This window comes from Mustela nivalis (genome assembly GCF_964662115.1).
Source record: "Mustela nivalis genome assembly, chromosome: 12".
NCBI lineage: Eukaryota > Metazoa > Chordata > Mammalia > Carnivora > Mustelidae > Mustela > Mustela nivalis.
Genome location: NC_139031.1, coordinates 63435544 through 63456875, shown reverse-complemented (window position 1 = coordinate 63456875; position 21332 = coordinate 63435544). Strand labels below are relative to the sequence as shown.

At 34.9% G+C, this 21332-nt stretch overlaps 1 protein-coding gene and 1 long non-coding RNA gene across 3 annotated transcripts in view; both read left to right on the top strand.

Moving 5' to 3' along the window:
- GLCCI1 (glucocorticoid induced 1) overlaps window positions 1-21332 on the top strand; it is a 101288-nt gene that overhangs the window by 2110 nt on the left and 77846 nt on the right. The gene's annotated exons all lie outside the window — the stretch shown is intronic.
- On the top strand, window positions 4-13937 carry LOC309845435. Its single transcript, XR_014301293.1, has 2 exons — window positions 4-13282; window positions 13341-13937. It is a non-coding gene; the product is annotated as an uncharacterized lncRNA (long non-coding RNA).

Below are 21332 nucleotides of genomic sequence, written 5' to 3'. Positions count from 1 at the left end.
GAATTTTTTTTTCTTCTTTAATGGAGCTTTTTAATGAAAGACTTGGAGAAAGTGATTATGTTATGATGGATTGCAGTTTGGGGTTTTTTTTTTTTTTCCTTCTTAATATTTCTGTCTGGTAATTAGCATGTTGCTAAGGCACTTGTTTTCAGACCACTTGATGGTGTGGCAGAGTAGGATGTAGTGCAGTGGTATGTGTACATGAGCACCAAGAAATACCTCCTGTAATCTGTATGCACCAGGAGGAATTTGCTCCCCCACTCCTCCCCCAGGTCAAGCCAGCTGCTGCAGAAACTGACATCCTCCAGCAAATCCTGAATGAATGAATGAAAACAACGTGATCGCCCTAATAATGACCACAACTGAACACACATCTTTGGCTGTATTTTATAGAAAAGGCCACCATTTTCTAACAGATTAATGCCATATGCAGCTCCCTTGCACATTTTCTGGAGCTATATGAAATGAGAGGTAAAAGAACGAATAGAAGGCTGCAGTTAGAGAAATTTTTGAGTGATTTAACTTCAACAGTGCTTAGATTGAGTTTTGGGATTTTCTTTTAGGGACTAATGTAACAGCCATAAAATAACCATTTCAGACTGATTGTGTACAGAAGGTATTGGGGGCAGAGTAAGAGTAGTTGCTGCAACAATATAATGGCCATCTAGTGCCTCCTCCCCTTTTGTTGATAAACACTAACATCTTACAACACATCATAGTACAACTTGTTTTTCTGCATCCCTTCAAAAGCCTTAATTGCTTAAGAATTACATGGTCCATCATAAAGTAATTCTAATGAAATTTGTGATGAGGCTTAAACTGTCCCCTTTGTTGTAGTGTGGCATATCTGAGTTTAATGCAATTTTAATGTAATCATGATGAAAACATTTTCTGAGTCTGGTCGCGCAGCAGACAGATTTGCATCACCAGAGAGCTTGTATTGGGAACAGAAGGGGCTTTTCTGCTGTTTGTAACACCAGGTGTTTTGCCAGTTTCTTATATCTAAGGGATTTTGAATGCAGGCTCTTTAGCTTCCAGTTCCCTGATTATATTACCTTTATGTTACTTCTCCACATCCCGCCTTGCTCCTCTCTACTACCCAAATTAAAACTGTGCAACTAATCTATTTTGTTTAGTTAGCCATTTAAAATCCATACTGTGAACAGTTGAACAATTTTTGAAGCATTATCTACTCAGTTTCTTTTGAATTCTGCGAGGTTCTGACTTCAGTGGATTTTAGCCTCCACAGGTCAAGGCTCCTGCCGCCGCCGCTGCTGCAGACACTGACATCACTATACTGCATGAATGAAAAACAACAACGTGCTCCATTTCTTGCTCTCCACCTCCTTCCTTTTCTGCACACTCCTGTGTGTGTGTGTGTGTGTGTGTGTTTAAGATGGTGTTATGCTGCATTTGAAACTACATTTAAAAATGTTAATTTAAGTAGATGGTGGTTCAAGGGATAGGTATGTAGTATAGAGGCATATTGTTTACAAAAAGCTTCAAGTACTATGAGCATTTAGACTGGAAGGGACATAACTGAGCATTCAATATATATATTTTTTTTATCTGGACTGTGGTTATGGAAGAAAATACAGAAGATTTAAACTCTTTCTTCGTGATTGTTTTACCGAGAAGGAATTATGAATGAAACAACATGATTTCTAAACATGTTGGATCATTATTATTTCTCTTAAACATTCTTAATATGCATATTTATAGGTTTAAGTCTGTAATAAAGAAATGATACTCAGATTATTTCACAAAGCTGAGGAAAAGCTGGGTTGTGTAAAGAGATGCAATCAAATTTTAATATAGTAATTTATAAAATTCAACAAGATGGTAATTAATTTTTATAGCACCAGTTTTAGATCATTTAAAAGGGTATCATAACAGAAGATGCATCTTTACCTGGACTTTTACAAATTAAAACTATCTTGTTTATGCATGTGGATCATATTTTTGTTTGTATTTTAAAAATTTCTTTTGTATTTTTAAAACTTCAAGTTTTGGTATTTATATTCATTTCTTTACTTCTGCCATTAGCAAAATGTCACCCTCCCCCTTGTTTGGTTCTGAAGGGTCTTGAAGTGGTGAATGACAAGCTGCTGAATGCATCCTCAGGCTCCCTGTGATGTGTTTGTAATAGATGTAAAATCATAAAGTATTATGCAAATAGTTATTTTTTTGTAATGGTAATACATAAAGTCTACCTTTGAGATAAATAGAACTCAAATGAGAATATAGCAGGATGTTAGTGTTAAAAATTAATGATCTGTAAGCTAAAATCACGAGTAATAACCAAAAGAAAATAAAGTTGCTTCTTTCTGAAACCTCAGAGCAAAACCTATGGATTTAGAAACATAACAAATGCTCACATTTTACTGTGCAAGATAAGACAGTAAGTAGCAATTGCAGATCCTATTGTGGTTTTTGTAAAGATTGAGCATTAGGATGAATTATAAATTCTAAAAGATATACAATCAGTTGCATTCGAGTACTCTGGATGGAGAATGCTGCTTATTCTTAAGTGTGCCAAATCTAGCTAAAAAAACATGGGAGAACTTGTAATTTATATGGCTCCTGTTATGGAAAATAACATGTGTTGATTCCTGGTTTAACATAACATTTATTTAGGCCTAATATGCTAGCAGATTACTAACTCTAGAGTGAAATTTGATTAGAGTTTTTCATGATTATTATTGAGAGCTTTATTGTTTAATGCATTAAGAAGTTATGATTATATTTTAAAAGAAAATACAAAGCCAGCCAGCATGTAATGTTGAATAACTTCATGAAATGTGTGTGTCTTTGTATTTTAATCAATTGACTTGCTTTCAGTTTTTTAATCTTTTTATTAAATTTTCCTTTTTGAGTTATTTTTATGCTATGCTCAGTTTGTGGAATGCAACGTTTTTAATTACTTTTTTTTCTCCGAACTTTTTAGAAATACTCAGACATTCTCTTCATACAAAGTTACTCTCAGGCTGGTATTCGTAGAAATTAAGCCCTTCCCATGGCCCCATCTTTTAAAATTAATTTTGTTAGAGTGCTTAGAGGAACTTGTTTCAAAGCTTTCCTATACTTGGTAAAAATAGTTAAAAGTTGCAGTTTGTTTTTTTCCCCCACTAAATTGACAGGTTTCAAATACTGGTTTTGGTTTTGGCCTTTGAGAACTACATTAAGTATCAGCAGCATTGATTATTTTAGCTTTTTCCATCAGTTGTGGTGTAAAAGATTTAAGGTTCACTTAATAAGTGAAATTATAGAAGTTATCTGTTCTTAAACTACTGTCTTATGTTCAAAGATTATATTCCCCTCAAATAAGGAGCATTAAGTATATTGAATATCATACACCTAAGATATATAAAAGCACCTTGCTCAATTTAACTGTATGTATAATTTTGTGTGTATATATTGAGCTAAAAATTATTTCATTATTTACAGTACTTTTTACAGGAGGACATGCCATTCACTGCAGTGTACATTTAAGGATTTAGTGCAAATTAGGAATTATGCATTGGGAAATGCTGAAGGGTAATGACATCCTTGTGGTCTTTATTTGTAAAAATGCAGGCTAAATGTGAATAAGAAAACAAATTATTGGGGTCCGTGGCAGTGAGTAACAATGGAGATAAATGGTAATGTTCAAAAAATGGCTAGTAGAAGGTTTTTCTTAAGGCTGAAATTTAAACCAATTTCTAGAAACCTGTTTTATCAAAGCTTTCACATGTCGCTAATAGTCTGCCAAAGATTATATCCTGATAGCCATGATATCCTTAGTTTTAGTTCAGTCTTTTCTTTAGTGCTTAAAACTGTTGGACACCACCACCATGACAGGCTTTTCCCTAGCACCTGTGCCTGGTGCTGTTGCCTTTGGTCTTCAATATATAATTTTGTTACTAAATGATAAGGAAACCAAATTACAGATGCTGTTTCTGTCCTTTATACTTGTATTTTAACAAAGGTTGAACTTGAGACTGAGAGTCTTTTTGGGTTTGCCAAAAGTGGAGGGAAGAAACAACACTAAACTGTTAATATGGAGAGCCCAAGGAACTGATGGCAGAGCCAGAAGTCACCTCTGCCCTTTACCTGGACCCTTAAACTGACCATGATTCCACCTATCATCCAGCTGATTCTAAAACAATAATATTTGTGCTTATTCTGCAAAACAGATTAGTAGTAATTCTGGAAAAAGTAAGGATTTTACTTGCATTATGAACAATTATAGAGAAAAATACTTCTCTAGTATTTCGGTTTAGTAAGGCCATACATGGCAGATACCTTTAAGCAGAGTTGTTTACTTCAAATGAATGCTATTGAGACAAATCACAGAAGTAGGTAAGATCATGAATACCTGAGTAACTTCCCCTATATTACGTGTGTCTCTGGTTGTAGGTAGAAAGGAAGAAGGCATTTTAGTGCTTTTTATACACTAGGCAATGTATATGTTCATTTATCAAGAAAGTGCATTTGAAGTGCAAATATTCTGATTCTATGTCTAGTGTTTATTCCACAAGACTATCCCATTGCTCCTAACTCAAGAAGACTCTGATCTTGGTGACCAGCTGTGATTTCTGAGCTAAAAGAATTACTAAAGAGTAGGTTTTTTGTTTTCACAGCGCTATTACACTGCTGGGATATGCTTTGACATTTTCAGAATGTCTAAACATGTAAGACACAGGATGGTGAATGTAACTGGAATAGAATATGTATGGATTGGTCACATTTCTCCACTTGTTCTTAAAGAAAAGTTTATGAGAGGGCAAGAAAGTGAGAAATCTCCTTCCTGAGGGATCAGGGATATGAACTTGACTGTTTCTGCCCTGCTCCCATCTAGAATTTGTTCCGTCCTTGAATTATAGTGAGAAGTACTTTTCTCTACGAATGTTAAAATTAGTTACACATGGTGCTAAACTTATGAATGCTTCAGGAATCACTAAACAGAGACTGGTCTTAAGTGATTGTCTCAGCAACTGGTGCTAGGTTAATTCAGCCCTTCCAAGAGCTAACAAGTTATCACTGCAGTTTGTGGGTTTGAACTGTGAATGTTTGTACTTAATGAAGTGCCACCATGGTGCACCTTCATGATGGCTCATCAAAAATAGGGATGAGTGAAAGAATCTAGTGAAACCCATTATTGTGTGGCAAAGTCAGTGTCCAAAATTGTCTTACAAGTTGTTAGAATTAAAAAATTACTAAACATCTGAATGTTTCATAAACGGCTAGAACTTGTTGCCTAGTGTTACTAAAGATCAAATACATACCACCTACTGACAGCAATAACTCCTTATTTAGCTAGTATAACCACAGGAAGAACTTTTGTGAATAGTTCATAAAGCTAATTTTAACTTTGACATCACTAAAAAATAAGTTACTGAATGAAACATTTTCTAAAGGTATCATGCACTTGTTTTCTTAAGCAGAACAAACAAGATATAAGTGAACTCTTCATGGCTTATTTAGCTTTATTAATACTTACATGCCTAACAAAATAATTATTATAGATAGTATTGAATATAAGATTGAGTGCTGACTGACAACTAGATTGCCTTGTAACTAATTCTATAAATTCGCTTTGGGGATTGTCTTTTTTTTTTTTTTTTTCTTTAAGAGAGGGAGAGAAAGAATCTTAAGTAGGTTCCATGCCTAGCCTGCAGTCCAATGTGGGGCTCAGTTCCATGAACCTGAGATTAAATCAAGAGTTAGTTGTTTAACTGACTGAGCCACCCAGGCACCCCAGGATTGTCTTTTTTCTGATGATGGTGGAATGAAGCAATGTGTGGCTATGTTATTCCTTAATAGAATAACTTAGCTCTTTTCTCCAGAATTGTCACATTAAAGGCCAAATTATTTTCTAAATGGTACTATAAGAGTCTCAGAAACAAAAAGGTATACTGGAAGATAATAAATTGGGAGTGAGGCGCCTGGGTGGCTCAGTGGGTTAAGCCTCTGCCTTCGGCTAAGGTCATGATCCCGGGGTCCAGGGATTGAGCCCCGCATCAGGCTCTCTGCTTGGCAAGAGCCTGCTTCCTGCTTTCTCTGTTCCTGCCTCTCTGCCTATTTGTGATCTCTGTCAAATAAATAAATAAAATCTTTAAAAAAATATAATAAATTGGGAGTTAAGAGACTTGGGTTCTATTTCCAGTTTCAACATTTGACTTATAGCAAGTCACAGATTTTTGGCATCTTATTTTTCCTGTCTTTAAAGTGAGAGTTTGTGGGGTGGGTGCCCGGGTGGCTCAGTCGTTTAAGCATCTGCCTTTGGCTCAGGTAATGATCCCAGGGTCCTAGGATGGAGCCCCACGTTGGGCTCTCTGCTTAGCAGGGAGACTGCTTCTCTCTCATTCTCTCTCTCTCTCTGTATGTCATGAATAAATAAATAAAATTTTTAAAAATAAAGTGAGAGGTGGGGTTTTTGAGATTTTTGTTAGGTAGAGAAAAAATTCAGAAAGGTAAAGTAAGGTTATTATACTAGATAGTTTTTTTTTAAGTATTCCCTGCTAGCTTTACTGAGGTATGACTGAGAAATGAAAATTGTCTATATTTAAGGGGTACAGTATGATGATATTATCTATGTATACACTATGAAATGATTACCACAGTAAAGCTATTAGTACACCCATCACATTTTGTTTTGGTGTATGATGAGAACATTTAAGATCTACTCTTGACAGATTTCAAGTATACAATACAGTATTAATTAATTAGAGTCACCGTGCTATATAGGATTTGCTATTATTCACCCAGAATTTGGTCATCTTATGATTGAAAGTTTGTACCCTTGACCTGTATATTCCCATATTTGTCACCTGCAAGGCCCTGGAAACTATCTCTCAACTCTCTGCTTCCTTAAATTTGACTTTTTTTAGATTCCACATGAAAATGAGATCATACAGTATTTGTTTTTCTGTGTCTGGCTTATCTTGTTTGGTTCCAGGTTCATCTGTGTTGCCAATGACAGGATTTCCTTTTTTTTTTTTTTTTTTCTTTTTTTTAAATGCTGTCTAATATTTGTGTGAGTGTGTGTGACAATTTCTTTATGCATTCCTACATCAATGAACGTTTATGTTATTTTGTATCTTGACTATTGTGAATAATGTAATGACTGTGGGAGGGCAGATATCTCTTTTAAGATACTGATTTCATTTCCTTTGGATGTATATACCCAGAAGAAGGATTGCTGGATCATATGATAGTTCTATATTCAGTGTTCTGAGGAACCTCTATACTATTTTTTTCCTCCAAGATTTTATTTAAATTCAAACTAGTTAACGTATAGCGTAGTAGTAGTTTTTAGGAGTAGAATCTAGTGACTCATCGCTTGCATGTAACACCCAGTACTCATCACAAGCGCCCTCCTTAATGCCCATCACCTTTCAATATACCCCCCCCCCCCGACTTCTCTCCCCTCCTCTGTTCTCTGTCTTTAAGATTCTCTGTTTTTATTTTATTTTTCCTTCCCTTCCCCTATGTTAATCTGTTTTGTTTTCTTAAATCCCACAGATGAGTGAAATCATACAGTATTTGTCTTTATCTGACTGACTGACTTCTCATAGTGTAATACACTCTTGATTCCATCCACATCATTGCAGATGGCAAGATTTCATTCTTTTTGATGGCTGATTCTTTTCATTCTTTTTAATATTCCATTCCATTCCACACAGGCACACACATGCCACATCTTCTTTATCCATTTATCAGCAGATGGACGTTTGAGCTTTCCATACTTTGGCTGTTGTTGATAATGCTGCTATAAACAGTGAGGTGCATGTGCCCCTTTGAATCAGTATTTTTTCATCCTTTGGATAACTAGCTAGTAGTGCATTTGCTGGGTCGTAGGGTAGTTCTACTTTAAGCTTTTTGAGGAACCTCCACACTGTTTTCCAGAGGGGCTGCACCAATTTGCATTCTCACCAACAGTGTAAGAGGGTTCTCCTTTCTCCACATCCTTGCCAACATTTGTTGTTTCCTGACTTGTTAATTTTAGCCATTCTGACAGGTGTATCTGAGGTGATATTTCATTGTGGTTTTGACTTGTATTTTCCTGATGATGAGTGATGTTGAGTGTTTTTTCATGTCTCTGTTAGCCATCTGTATGTCATCTTTGGTAAATGTCTGTTCATGCCTTCTGCCCATTTCTTAACTGGATTATATTTTGGGTGTTGAGTTTTGATAACTTTTTTAGATTTTGGATACTAGCCCTTTATCAGGTTTGTCATTTCATACTCCCATTCCATCAGTTACCTTTTGGTTTTGTTGCAGAAGCTTTTTATCTTGATTAAGTCCTAGTAGTTCATTTTACTTTTGTTTCCCTTTTCTCTGGTGACATGTCTAGTAAGACATTGCTGTAGATGAGTCACAGAGGTTGCTGTCTGGGTTCTCAAGGATTTTGATGGTTTCCTATCTCACATTTAGGTCTTTCATCCATTTTGGATTTGTTTTTGTGTATGGTATTAGAAAGTAGTCCAATTCCATTATTCTGCATGTGGCTGTCCAATTTTCCCAACATCACTTGTTGAAGAGACTGTCTTTTCCATTGGATATTCTTTCCTGCTTTGTCAAAGAATAGCTGTGGGTCCATTTCTAGGCTGCTCTGTTCTATAGATCTGTGTGTCTGTTTTTAGGCCAATGCCATACTGTCTTGACGATTACAGCTTTTTGATACAGCTTGAAGTCTGGAATTGTGATGCCTCTGGCTTTGGTTTTCTTTCTCAACGTTATTTTGGCTATTCAGGGTCTTTTCTAGTTCCATACAAATTTTAGAATTGTTCTAGCTCCATAAAAAAATGCTGATGTTAGGCGCCTGGGTGGCTCAGTGGGTTAAGCTGCTGCCTTCGGCTCAGGTCATGATCTCAGGGTCCTGGGATCGAGTCCCGCATCGGGCTCTCTGCTCAGCAGGGAGCCTGCTTCCCTCTCTCTCTCTCTGCCTGCCTCTCCATCTACTTGTGATTTCTCTCTGTCAAATAAATAAATAAAATCTTTAAAAAAAAAACAGTAAGTGCTATTAAAAAAAAATGCTGATGTTATTTTGATAGGGGTTGCATTGAACTTGTAGATTGCTTTGGGTAGTATAGACCTCTTAGGACTATTTGTTTTTCCAATCCATGAGCATGGAATGTTTTTCCATTTCTTTCTGTCTTCTTCGATTTCTTTCATAAGTGTTCTGTTGTTTTCAGCATACAGATCTTTCACCTGTTCAGTTAGGTTTATTTTGGTGCAATTGTAAATGGGATCAATTCTTTGATTTTTCTTTCTGCTGCTTCATTATTGGTATATGGAAATGCAACAGATTTCTGTACATTGATTTTACATCCTGTCACTTTGCTAAATTCATGCATCAGTTCTTCCATTTTCTTGGTGGAGTCTTTCAGGTTTTCTACATAGATATATTGTTTTCTATTCCCACCAATTTAAATTCCCAATGATGGCATACTCTTGTTACCTTTTCTCCACATCCGTGCCAATTTTTTATGTCTTATCTTTTGGTAATAGCCATTCTAGCAGGTGTGAGTGGTATCTCATTGTGGTTTTAATTTACATTTCCCTGATGATTAGTGGTGTTGAACACCTTTTCATGTATCTGTTGGCTATTGTATGTCTTCTTTGGAAAAATGTCTATTCAACTCTTTTGCCCATTTAAAAAAAATTTCTTTTGCTGTTGATTTGCAAACGTTCCTTATATATTTAAAATATGAACTCCTTATCAAATGTATGGTTTACAGATATTTTCTCCTATTTCATAGCTTGCCCTTTTAATTTATTGATTTTTTTTTTCCCTTTGCTGTGCAGCAGCTTTTTAGTTTGATGTAGTCCCACTTATTTATTTTTGCTTTTGTTGCTTTGCTTTTGGTGTATATCCAAAATGTCATTGCTAAAACTGATATTAAGGAGATTTTCCCCTATGTTTTCTCCGATGAGGTTTACAGCTTTGGGTCTTATTTTTAAACTTTAATCCATTTTCAGTTAATTTTTTATATGGTGTAAGAAGATCGTCCGGTTTCATTTTTGGCATGTGGATATCCAATTTTTCCAACACCATTTATTGAAGAGATTGTCCTATGTCTTCCTATTGTGTGTTCTTGGCACCCTTGTCAAAAATTAGTTGACCATAATACATCTGCGAGTTTGTTTCTGGGCTCTCTATTCTGTTCCATTGGTCTATGTGTCTGTTTTTATGGCAGTATGATATTGGTTTGATTATTGTTGTGTAAACTAGATAATCCTTAGTAAAATGACCATTTATTGAGCTTTTATGTCAACCACTAGTCTTCACTGAAACCTAGTGTAGAGCACTTTTATAACTTCTCTTCACAGATGCGTAAATGACATCCTGACAAGCTAAGTAATTGCCCAAGGTCAGGCAGCATGCATCTGGGGCCCAGAAAGCCCATATAACTCTTTAAGTCCCAACTCAAGTTAACTGAGAGTTGCTTTTGGAACCCAGTTCATCATTGGACAGGAAAGAATGCATAATGGGTTATCCCATTGCTTACACAGTTAAGTCATAGAGAAGCCAAAAATAGCATTAGAAGGTTGGGTGAAGAAAAAGCTAAATGGGACTAGACTCTAGGGTCCACAGAACTTAAAATAGTCCCAAATATTCCCAATGATTCAGGCCTCAGGTATGCATATAAGAATGTCATAGCATTTCAAAACCCTATCATGCCATTAGTAAGCCTTCCTCTTGGTCCTTAAAGGATCTATCACTTTGTTAAAGCAGCATTTAGATTTCCATTTTTTGAAAAACTGCCTTTTGTTTGAATTCTCAAAATTTGGATAGAGTAAGGTCTTATGTATTTTGTTATTTGACAGTTTAAACTTTACATGTCTAATAAAAGCATCGTAAGGCTCCATTCATCCCTAACACGATTCTTTACCCTTGCCCTCCTTTGATATTTTAGCAACATTCAAAATAGTACCCTTTTATATATCACTTTCATGGCAAAACAACAAGGTGCACTATCTTCTCAATTTATAACTGCTTGGGCTCTTTCACTTTTTCTGGATTTGTTGATGTAATCCAGAAAAGATATTCTGAGCTCAATTTTAATAATATCTTCCATGGTGAATTTTTTTCAGTGTCATTTGTGCTTATTGTAAGCTCTCTTTAATAGTAAATGTGGAACATGTGTCCTTTCATAAGTAACATTAGAAATGATATTTTTATTGTTATGATATTGAAAGTGTTGTATAGAGTCTGTGTGATGGATGGAGTTTTTCATGATATTTCCTCTGTAATTAACTTTCCTAGTTAAATACATCAATCTGTAAGTTGAATCAGTGAAGTAATATTTCTATCTTAGAAGATAATAAAAACTGGCACGGCTTAGTTGCTCAGGGTTACGTCAGGTCTAGCCATAAAAAACTTTGCTATTCTCATGTATACCTGTGAAGTGATCTTTCCATGAAGATACAAAAAGATCACAGTGAAATACAGATTTGTTTATATTTGAGCTGATAGTCTGTAAATAAAATATATTTACAATATCTTTGAGGGTTTTGTGACAGTGTCATTTTCTTCTAAAGTATTTTTGGAGGCAGTCTGATAAATTGCTGTGAAAAGAATCAGCTGTAAGTTAAACTAAGTGTCTAACATTTCCTAAATAGAGGTTGGCAAACATTGCTAAGTGTAGTTTCATTAGTTTCTAGATGTGGGAGTTAGACTGTGCTCAGAAATAAGGTTTTTTTTTTTTTTTTTTTAAACCTACAATATTCTGCAGTATTTTGGTCAGATAGCTTAAAAAACGCTTTGAAATCCTCTACATGCCAGAGTGACCCATTATTAAAAAAACAAAACAAAAAACTCTAATAGTCAGTCGCATTTGCTTACTCTTTGGCTTTTCGGTTAAGGAATGGCCAAAGGTTAATGTAGCTTTAATGTAATTTCCATGATAACTGTTCATTCATTCAAGAAATGTTTCAGTTACTGTACTGGTTGTTGGCAATATGTTGGTGAGTAAAACTAATGGAATTTCTCCCTTTTTTACACAATAAAAATTGCTTGAATCCCTATTATATTTGAGGAACTCTGAACCTTACGGAATATGTATTGTAGGTACAGTTGGTGTGCTCACAGTCATTTTTCTCAGTAAAATCAATTCATTTAAAATCTGCCAAGATTTTAACCCACTATTTTCTCTAAGCCTTGGGCTTCACATATGAATTTTTATGTTCCTTTGCTTTTCTAAGTTAACTTGAGCTTTTTGGTATTTGTTGAATACTAAATACTCTGTTTATATGTGTTTTTCTTTGGTTGGATGAAGCCTAGGAGTCCTTCATTCTGTGGCTTCTATAATATATCTAGGTCTAAGTTATATCCCTACATGAATGTATAATGTTCTGCTATAGTTGGCCTAGGATTACTCATTGACACTTTCTATTCACACATGTAAGCAAATATCCTCTCGGTATTCTGAACTTTTGGATGTGCCTTCTTGTGTAGAAATGTAGTCATATGTAGTAATGATATGTGGTGATACCTGGACATTGGTATCTTGTGAGACTATTGAAGTGAGTACAGCTTGGTTTTGGCTTAATATCTGCTATTATTGAGCTATAAAAGAATGGAAAAGAAGCTTTTCATATATTACATTACCATTAATATCATGGTTAAATGCACAATAACTTATTTGTTTTTACTATACTCAGAATTTAGTCTTCTTTTTTAACTATTCTTAAAAGCTTTTATCTTAAAGAATTATTAGCCTTAAAGCCTTTAGTATTAGTATTTGGTTATGTTAGTTAATCTTTAGGATAGTTGTCCTGTTCTACTTTGTACTAAGCCAAGTGGTCAAGAAATAACTTCTTTATACAGTTATTCCATTTAATGAAATAAGTATTACACTTAATTTCATGGCAAAAAAAAAACAGGTGTTAGGTGAAATGTATGTTCTGGGTCGATTTCTTTTTTTATGTTTCTTATGGATCATTGAAGAAATTCTTTTAATCCCTGAATATAACCATATGATAAACTGTGTAAAATTGTATGTAAGACTTTTATAAAGTAGGAAGGCATAGGAAAAATAATGAAATAAATTATTGTTAATATTTGCTGTGTCACTTAAAAATATTATTCCATTCTTGAATTAAGTGCCTCAAAATGTAAAAGAAAGTACATATAGAGTATATTAGCTGAATCTTCGATTAGACTCACTGTATCATTTCCATAGTTAATATAGCAATTTTAGAGTCCTTGATAGTTTACTTACAATTTTTCATCCAAACATTGTCTTAATGTTTTTGTAGTTCCGTTTTCAGAGTAATTTTGGTGAATGTGCATGCTTCACCAAATAGCACCTTGTCATTTTCAGTGTTCTGGTGTGGAGCATGGTGGTTAGTGTTTAGAAGGCCCTGCAGCAAACATCTGCTAAATCTTTACATAGGAATTACGAGAGATTTATTTTGGATATATAAGGGTTCAGATCACTGAAGAGTGATTATTGTGACATGCAGTCTTATTGATATCTGGCAAAGATGAAAATTAATAGACTACATTTGTCTTGCCATGTTTTAAAATACCTAAATGTTTCAGGAACTGATGGTTTTTGTCTTCATTTGTATCATTCAGTGGTAGTCTGTAAGATTGGAAAAGCACTGATTTAAGCCTTCACATGAACTGGGAGCTGGGTGGGCCAAGGATGGATTCAGACAAGGATGGGGCAAGGACAAGGGTGGGACAAGGATGGATGACGTCAGGACAGTCCACAGTTTGAAACATGGAGAATATATTTTTACAGAGTGAGTTTCTAAGTTACACTTGGAGTTCTGTTAAGTGAATTTCGGCCTATTGAAGCTCCATGGAATCAGCTTCTAAAGCTGTTAAATTTAGAGAAACTAAAGTTATCATGCCCCAAATTCAGTGGGCTTTTTCAATTAAAATTCTAAATGTTTTTATAGTCTTTCATAATGATCATGATTATACTAAGCTCCAAAAAGAAGAATGTAAATTACATATTAATTTTTGCTGTGTTATAATGTAAAAAAAAATTTTAACTGTAGAGTGGATTTGGTGGTAGTTATTTGCTTTAGAGAATGTCTAACTTATGTGCAAGTAAAATTATTCAATTTACCAAAGTGTTATTGACACAAACTTTTTAGGAAGTCCGTTACACAAGGTTGAGGTTCATCTGAGGTTGTAAAAACGTATTACTGAATAGTGTAATTTCTCATTGCTGCATAAAATGTTCTACAGACATTTAGCAGAATTAACTAATATCCTAAGAAGTTGTTACAAATGAGCATGAATAGATATTTTCCATCCCCTTTCTAGTCTGAATTTTAAAAAGTCTAAGAAATTTGGTATTCAGCTAACCCCTATAAGGGAAAGAACTCCTATGTACTGATGATTAGATGTCTCACATTTCTCTGTGGAAAGATCTGCTTTTAAATTAGGTAAATATTCTAAGGCTTTTTCTGAAATAATTTGTCCTAATAAAAAGAAGTTATTCAGTTATAATTTCCTAGCACACTGTTTCTAATCAGCTTCATGAAGGAAGTATTTCTTCCTTCATGAAGGACTTTCACATAATCTTCTACCATTGCTAATGTCAGGAAGACAAAGCATAACTAAGCATAATTATACTAAAAATATTATTAATACTATGAATTATGATTTCATATATAACTGCATATTACTATAGGCTAATTTTAACTTAGTTTCTTTGTACACTTAAGGACCAGGAAATTAATTAGCCAACTAATATGTTCATTTTGAAGGTCTATACTGTATGGATATGGGCGTGTGTGTGTGTTAAAGAAGTCCCTAAAGTTCACATTCCTATATCAGCAATTACTGGTAATCATTGGCCCCTGATACTTTCTCCATACAGAGTAGAGATTCATGGTCATCTTTTCAGAATACTTTTAGTACTTCCAATATACTCACGGTAGTGATTAAGAAATTTGGTTTATCTCATGAAAAATGCAAGCAGTGGACCTATAACCTATAATTCTAAACATCTTCCTTGTATATGGGGAAACTTGCTGTTTATCATGTTACAGTTACATTTCCTTCCTGGAGCATGTCTTGAACGCTGACTTCTTTGGCTAAACTGTTTACTTCAGGGTTATTTGGTAAAAAAAAAAATACATTTTTTGGTTTGGAGAAATGAGTTAATCAGTCCAAATAGAAATTCCCTTTTCTAAATCATCTTATAGTTTAGAATGCCAGCCCAGTTATATGCAGTTTAGTTTTATTAATAAATGTATGATAATTTTCTCTGCTGAAGTTGTCTTTAGGATTTTTGAGCAGAAGATTATGTTGGTATTTAAACTTAAGGTTTAAACAAGCATTGAAAGGTATAATTGCATTTCTTTGGACAGAAGAGGGTATTCTAAGTGGGACCTGTGTATAGCAAATTAAAACAGACATTATCCTTACATTCTGCAAGTTGTCATATCCAGATATTTTAAAAATCCTTATAATGGTCTTTGGATGTTTTGTTCATGCTCTTTATCTTCTTGTTAGTCTTGTTACCATCTGTATAAAAGGTTTCAATTTAAAGTGTATTCACAGGGTGCCTGGGTAGCTCAGTTGGCTAAGCATTTTTCTTTGGCTCAGGTCATGATCCCAGGGTCCTAGGATCCAGCCAGAAATCATGCTCCCTGCTCACTGGGGAGCCTTCTTCTCCCTCTTCCACTCCCCGTTTGTGCGCTCTCTCTCTCTCTCTCTCTGTCAAATAAATAAATAAAACCTTTAAAGGAAAATAAAGTGTGGGGCATCTAGGTGGCTTGGTGGGTTAAAGCCTCTGCCTTCGGCTCAGGTCATGTTCCCAGAATCCTGGGATTGAGCCCTGCATTGGGCTCTCTGCTCGGCGGGAGCCTGCTTCCCCCTCTCTCTCTGCCTGCTTCTCTGCCTACTTGTGACTTGTGATCTGTCCGTCAAATAAATAAATAAAATCTTAAAAAAAAAAGAAAGAAAGTGTATTCAACCTATGTTTTCACAGGGTAGAATATATCATACTCTCTTAGTTAGCATGCTTTTTTAAAAAATGGCATATTTTTCTATGCTACTGAGAGAAAATACCTTATTAATAATTTTACTCTATATAATTCCAAATTTGGATTATGTGCTCTATTTATATGTAATAAGATAGGATTAGGTATACAGTTACCAAGGTAAAGAATATCAAATGAGTTAAGTTTTAACTCAGAGATTTGGTACAGAAATGGAGCTGAATGGTTTATTTTATTTGCTTATTGGCACTATGGAACACAACCTTGATCAAGACTCTCAGACCCTGGGCAACCATTGGATTAAGCTCTTACTTCCTGTCAGCATAATCATTGACTTTTTACTCCTCCCTCATTTCTCCCATCCTGCTCATCATGGTATCTTGTCCCATCTCCTCTGAATTATGTCCTGAATCTGGTGGCTTCTTTCCATGTCTTAATTATTGTTGTACTGTTGTGTTTTCCCCTGCTAAAACCTCCCATCTCTAATTGAGTCATCTTACTGCTATAAGCACAGTCTTTCTTAAAAAGGAAAAATCTAAAGTTTAAAATTTTTAGCTTGGCATAAAAGACTTATCTCGGCACCCTCCGTTGTGTACCTCATGTTCTTTGCGAACTGAACTCACTTTTTCTTGATAATGGTGTTATCCTTCTATCAACCATGCTTTGAATACATGTTCCTTGTCAGGGTAGGGTAAAATAGATTACCTTAAATTAGAATAAGTTAGATTACCCTACTTATGGTTACAATTTATGATAATAATTAGTGAAATTATAAAATCTGGCCCAAACTACCCGGCTCAAGGATAACTGTAGGTGCTAGTACTACCAATTTTACTGCATCTCAGAGTTTAAAGAAATGTGGTCCATCAGCTGTTACTACTAGAACTACTTTGAAAATTTATCTTGGAAGATCTATTCTTTTCTCATCTGATGCAACACTTTGGCAAGTGGAGTTCATTCTTATCAGTACTTCTGTTAATATGCAAAAGATACTGTGTCAAGTTTGATTGTGTGACCTTGGTGGAATATATTTTTATATGATTTGCTATGTTTTCTCAGTAACTAAAGATTCTGTAGCTGCTCTTTGATTACAGTTTTAAAAGACCATCTTCAAAGAAGTTCAGAAATGTTTTCAGCCTCGGTAGCCTTCTAAAAAGAAGTCCATGGTCTCCCAGAGTGCTTGATAGGACAAGAAGTTTAGTGTATTTATTAAGTGGTCTTACTTCATATAAACATAGTTCTTGAATATACACCATATTAAAAGTTTTTTTATTGAATGAACCTATTTTAATTACCTGTTTTTGAAATATCTGAGCATAGAAATTTTAGTCTTTTATATAGATGTGGAAAATAGGATGACAATAGGACCTGAATTCGAATTAGTCACTGTCTTGTACTTTATTCACAATGATTTTAGATGAGCCTCACATTCAGAATATTAAGAAGAAATATGGAGCTACTCTATTTGAGGCTCTTCTAATAAGTCTTCAGTAAGGAGGTCCAGAATATATGCCAGGTGATTTCTAGTTTTTTAATATTTATTTCATAAAGGCCAAGGAAAGATGGATAAATGATTTCCACAAGTTCAACAAATGTTTGAGTAATTGTGCTAGATGTTAGAAACCAAAAAAAAAAAAAAAAAAAAAAAAAAAAAGAGAGAGAGAGACAAAAACCTTAATTTTGGTGGGATAAGAGTCTTATATTAACCATTTAAATATGAACTTAGTACAAACTAAACAGTTTAGCAAATGGTATTGGGGTTTTCTTTCTTTCTTTCATTAAGTGAAAGTACAATAACTAAAATATAGATGGAAAGAAAGGTAAGAAAGGGTGACTTGACATCTCCATCAAAAATAAGTTAACTGCATTATTCATAATGTTTAGACATACATATTGTTCAGTACTTGTATCTCAACACTACATAGAAAAGATTCTAAAGATTCTTCTTCTTTTTTTTTTTTTTTTTTTCTTTGAGAGAGAGAGTGCAGGACCAAGGGAGGGGAGAGGCAGAGGTAGAAAGAGAGAAGCTTAAGCAGGCTCCACATCCCATGTTGAGATAGCACAGGACTCAGTCTCATGACGATGAGATCATGACCTGAGCTGTAATCAAGAGTCAGACACTTGATTGACTGAGCCACGTATGTCCCTGAGGATTTTAAAAATTCTAACCAGAAGAGGGAAAGAATGTGAAGAAAGGGGAAATATAAATTCAGTCGGCCCACCTTTTTTGTATAATTGTCTTTGGATGGGTTGGTTTTTCTCCCACACTGAGATGAGTCTTCCCAGTATATCTGGAGATATTTAGGGTTTTGATTCCAAATGGCCCAGCTGTTCTATTCAGGTATTATTAATGATTCAACCTGTATCCAAAACGACAGCCTGGTATTTGTTCACTCAGTTCTTGGGCACTTGGGTTAAATTGTTATTTTATCATTTCAGGACAAAAATAATTCAGATCTAATATAATAAACTCTGAAACTTTGTGACTTTATTCCAGTGGTAGTTCCTAGGCAGTGCCACTTTGACTGAAGTACAGTTCAATCAATATCAGTAGACTATTTTTGACTAAGATTATGGCCAGTTCTTTGGCTATTTTAGAGGAATAAAATATGATGCTATTCTAAAATATTTTATTATACTTTTCCCCTGAACTTAGTCATGCCACTAGTAGTTTTATTTTTTCTTAAGTTGCTCTCAGTCCTTGGCAGCATTTCCTGGCAACATTTTATGCACAATATTTGTAGAATTGTTGAGGTGGAAGGTGTTCTGTGTATGGAAACACATAACTGGTTTTTACCACATTCTGTTTTACTCCATAGCCTCTACAAAGGTGTCATTTTGTCTCAGACATTTTCCTTCAGGATGTTTCCTGCAGCTTTTGGCCATTTCCAACTTCAATGAAGCATCCAATTTTGGATAAACTACTGCTTCACAGCTACATATTTGACTCTTTGGTGTCAATATTTAGGAAAGTAAATTCTAGAGTAAACATCTGTGTTTCCATATTTCTGAGGCCTTCATTCTGTTCAGCCTATTGGTTCTGGGTTTATAGAGAAGTGTAGTTAGTTGTGTATTTGCCAGTCAATGACATGTTCACCATTGCTGGACTGGGGGACACAATGTGGGGAAAATACAGCTCATAGACAGAGTTTAATTTATTAGATTCTTTTCCATTAAGCAGATCAGTGATATCCACACATATCCCAGTACAGATTTCCATTTATCATTTGTCTGCCATCAATAAATTTGCTTTCCTGGCAGTCATATCTCACTGAGATTAAGCAGTTAACTCTCTTTCTGGGCCTTTACTCTTAACTTGTATGGTTAACCATGAAGTTAACCAATTATTATGCCATTATAAGCTAACCTGTAATTATTATTACCTAAGCAAATTGTTTATAGCTTAGACTTAAGTGCTTAAATCTTACCTTTGTAAGTTGTATGTTAAAATATATTTGGATTTAGAAATCTTAAAATTTTCAGTGTAGATATCATGAGAAGAAACATTTAAAGGTCTAGGAGACTGTAGTGCTTTTTGTGTCGTATTCATTCTTAATTCTAATAAGAGGTCAGAATGCTGATAATTTTTTTTTCAGAAGCTTTTTCAGAATCAGAGGAACTACCATTGTCATACAGATTTCTAAAGATTTCATTTTACATGGTTGAGTTTTTCATTTTTGTAGTAGTGATAAGACCTCGATCCCATAATGTTAGTAGTTGTAATCAATTCTTTCTTGGCCTTGAAAATTATTTTAAGACTCTGTTCTTTATTGACATACCCAGTAGATGGCTGTGTAGTGTGAAAAGAACCTGGTTGTTTTTTGTTTTGTTTGTTTTCTTTTTTTTATTTTTTTGTCCCTTCCAGATTTATTAGCCCCTTGCAAGGAGAAGGTCTTCTTCCAAGGCTTGTTTCCATCCTGTCTTGTCCATGTGACTCTTTCTAAACCCCTCAGTCCATTGCCTTACCATTCCATTTCTCAAGGTAAACTCTGCTTTTTCCCATAAAAGGAACTCCTGACTATTGATCCCTTATTGGTTCTTGCTGCAGCCTTCTTTGGAAACTTGACTCTCTGATTGCCCTCTCTAGAGGGTAGGAATGGGCAAAAATCCCATTAGTGGAGTGACCGGGGGATGCTCTGTTTCAGGTAGTTTCCCCTCTAGGTTCGTCAAGAGCTCATTTCTTTACCAGGCTACCTAGGAAGAAAGTGTACCTCTCTAAGGCTGGCATCAATTTTTCTCAGAGACAACACAATCAAAATACTAGAAGAATATTGAAATTTTAAATATACATGTGTCTGGTTCTAGAAGGAATTTAATAACTGACATTTGGTTTGTAGCTATTCTGTAAATTTATAGTCTTAGATTCAAATATGCTAAGAGGATAACTATGTGAATTTCAGATCCTCCTCTGGTCATTATTTCATGTAGTAAAAGACTTGCCTTAGCATTATTACACAGTCTGCTGTCCCTTATCCTTTGAAAGTTACTACCTGAATGGCGCATACCTTCTAGCAGTTTTTGTGTTAATTCCTCCCAAGCTGTTGGTTATATGGAACTTCAAGAAAAACTCATGGGAACAATATTCCTCGTGTTCTCCATATTTTTGTAGCAAGAACACGGCTATAGTTTTTAATCTTTGCCTTTAATACTTGAAGGTCACTTTAGCTTTATTAAAATGTGTTCAGTGTAGGCCATTCCGGATAATTTTGTCCAGATAAATAAATAAACATATACGTTCATACATGCATACATACACACACATAATTTTATTTTAGGGTTTTTTGTTTTGTTTTTGAGAGAGGGAGTGAGCGCGGGATAAAAGGGAGAGGAAGAGAGAGAATCTCGGTCACACTTCATGCTGAGCGCAGAGCCTGACATTGGGCTCAATCTCACTCACCCCTGAGATCATTACCTGAGCCAAAATCAAGTCAGACACTCAACTGACTGAGCCACCCAGACGCCTCTATATTTTTTTCGTTGCTTTGGTTTCCTTCAAGGACTCCTCTATTAAACATGTTGGACCATCTTGTTTAAATTACATATTAATCATTTTCTCTTGAAATCTTTTGACCTCATTTTTTTAAAATATAAAATTTGTCTTGTGTTCCATGTTCTATTTCTATTTCTGTTAAGGTGTTGCCCATTGTGCTTTTTGTGATTTAGTCTTCATTCCTGAAATAAATTTTTCTTACGTTTCTAAGTCTTTCCTGACTTTGCTCACCTCTCTTTTTATACCTTCCTTGCCCTCGAACACATCACTTCTGATTTTTCTAATTATGAGATTTTTTGTTGTTTCTATCATTAAAAAAAAAAAGATTTTTGGCTAGTTTTGAACAATTAGTATAATTTTCGGCCTATATGGGCATGTCTCTCTT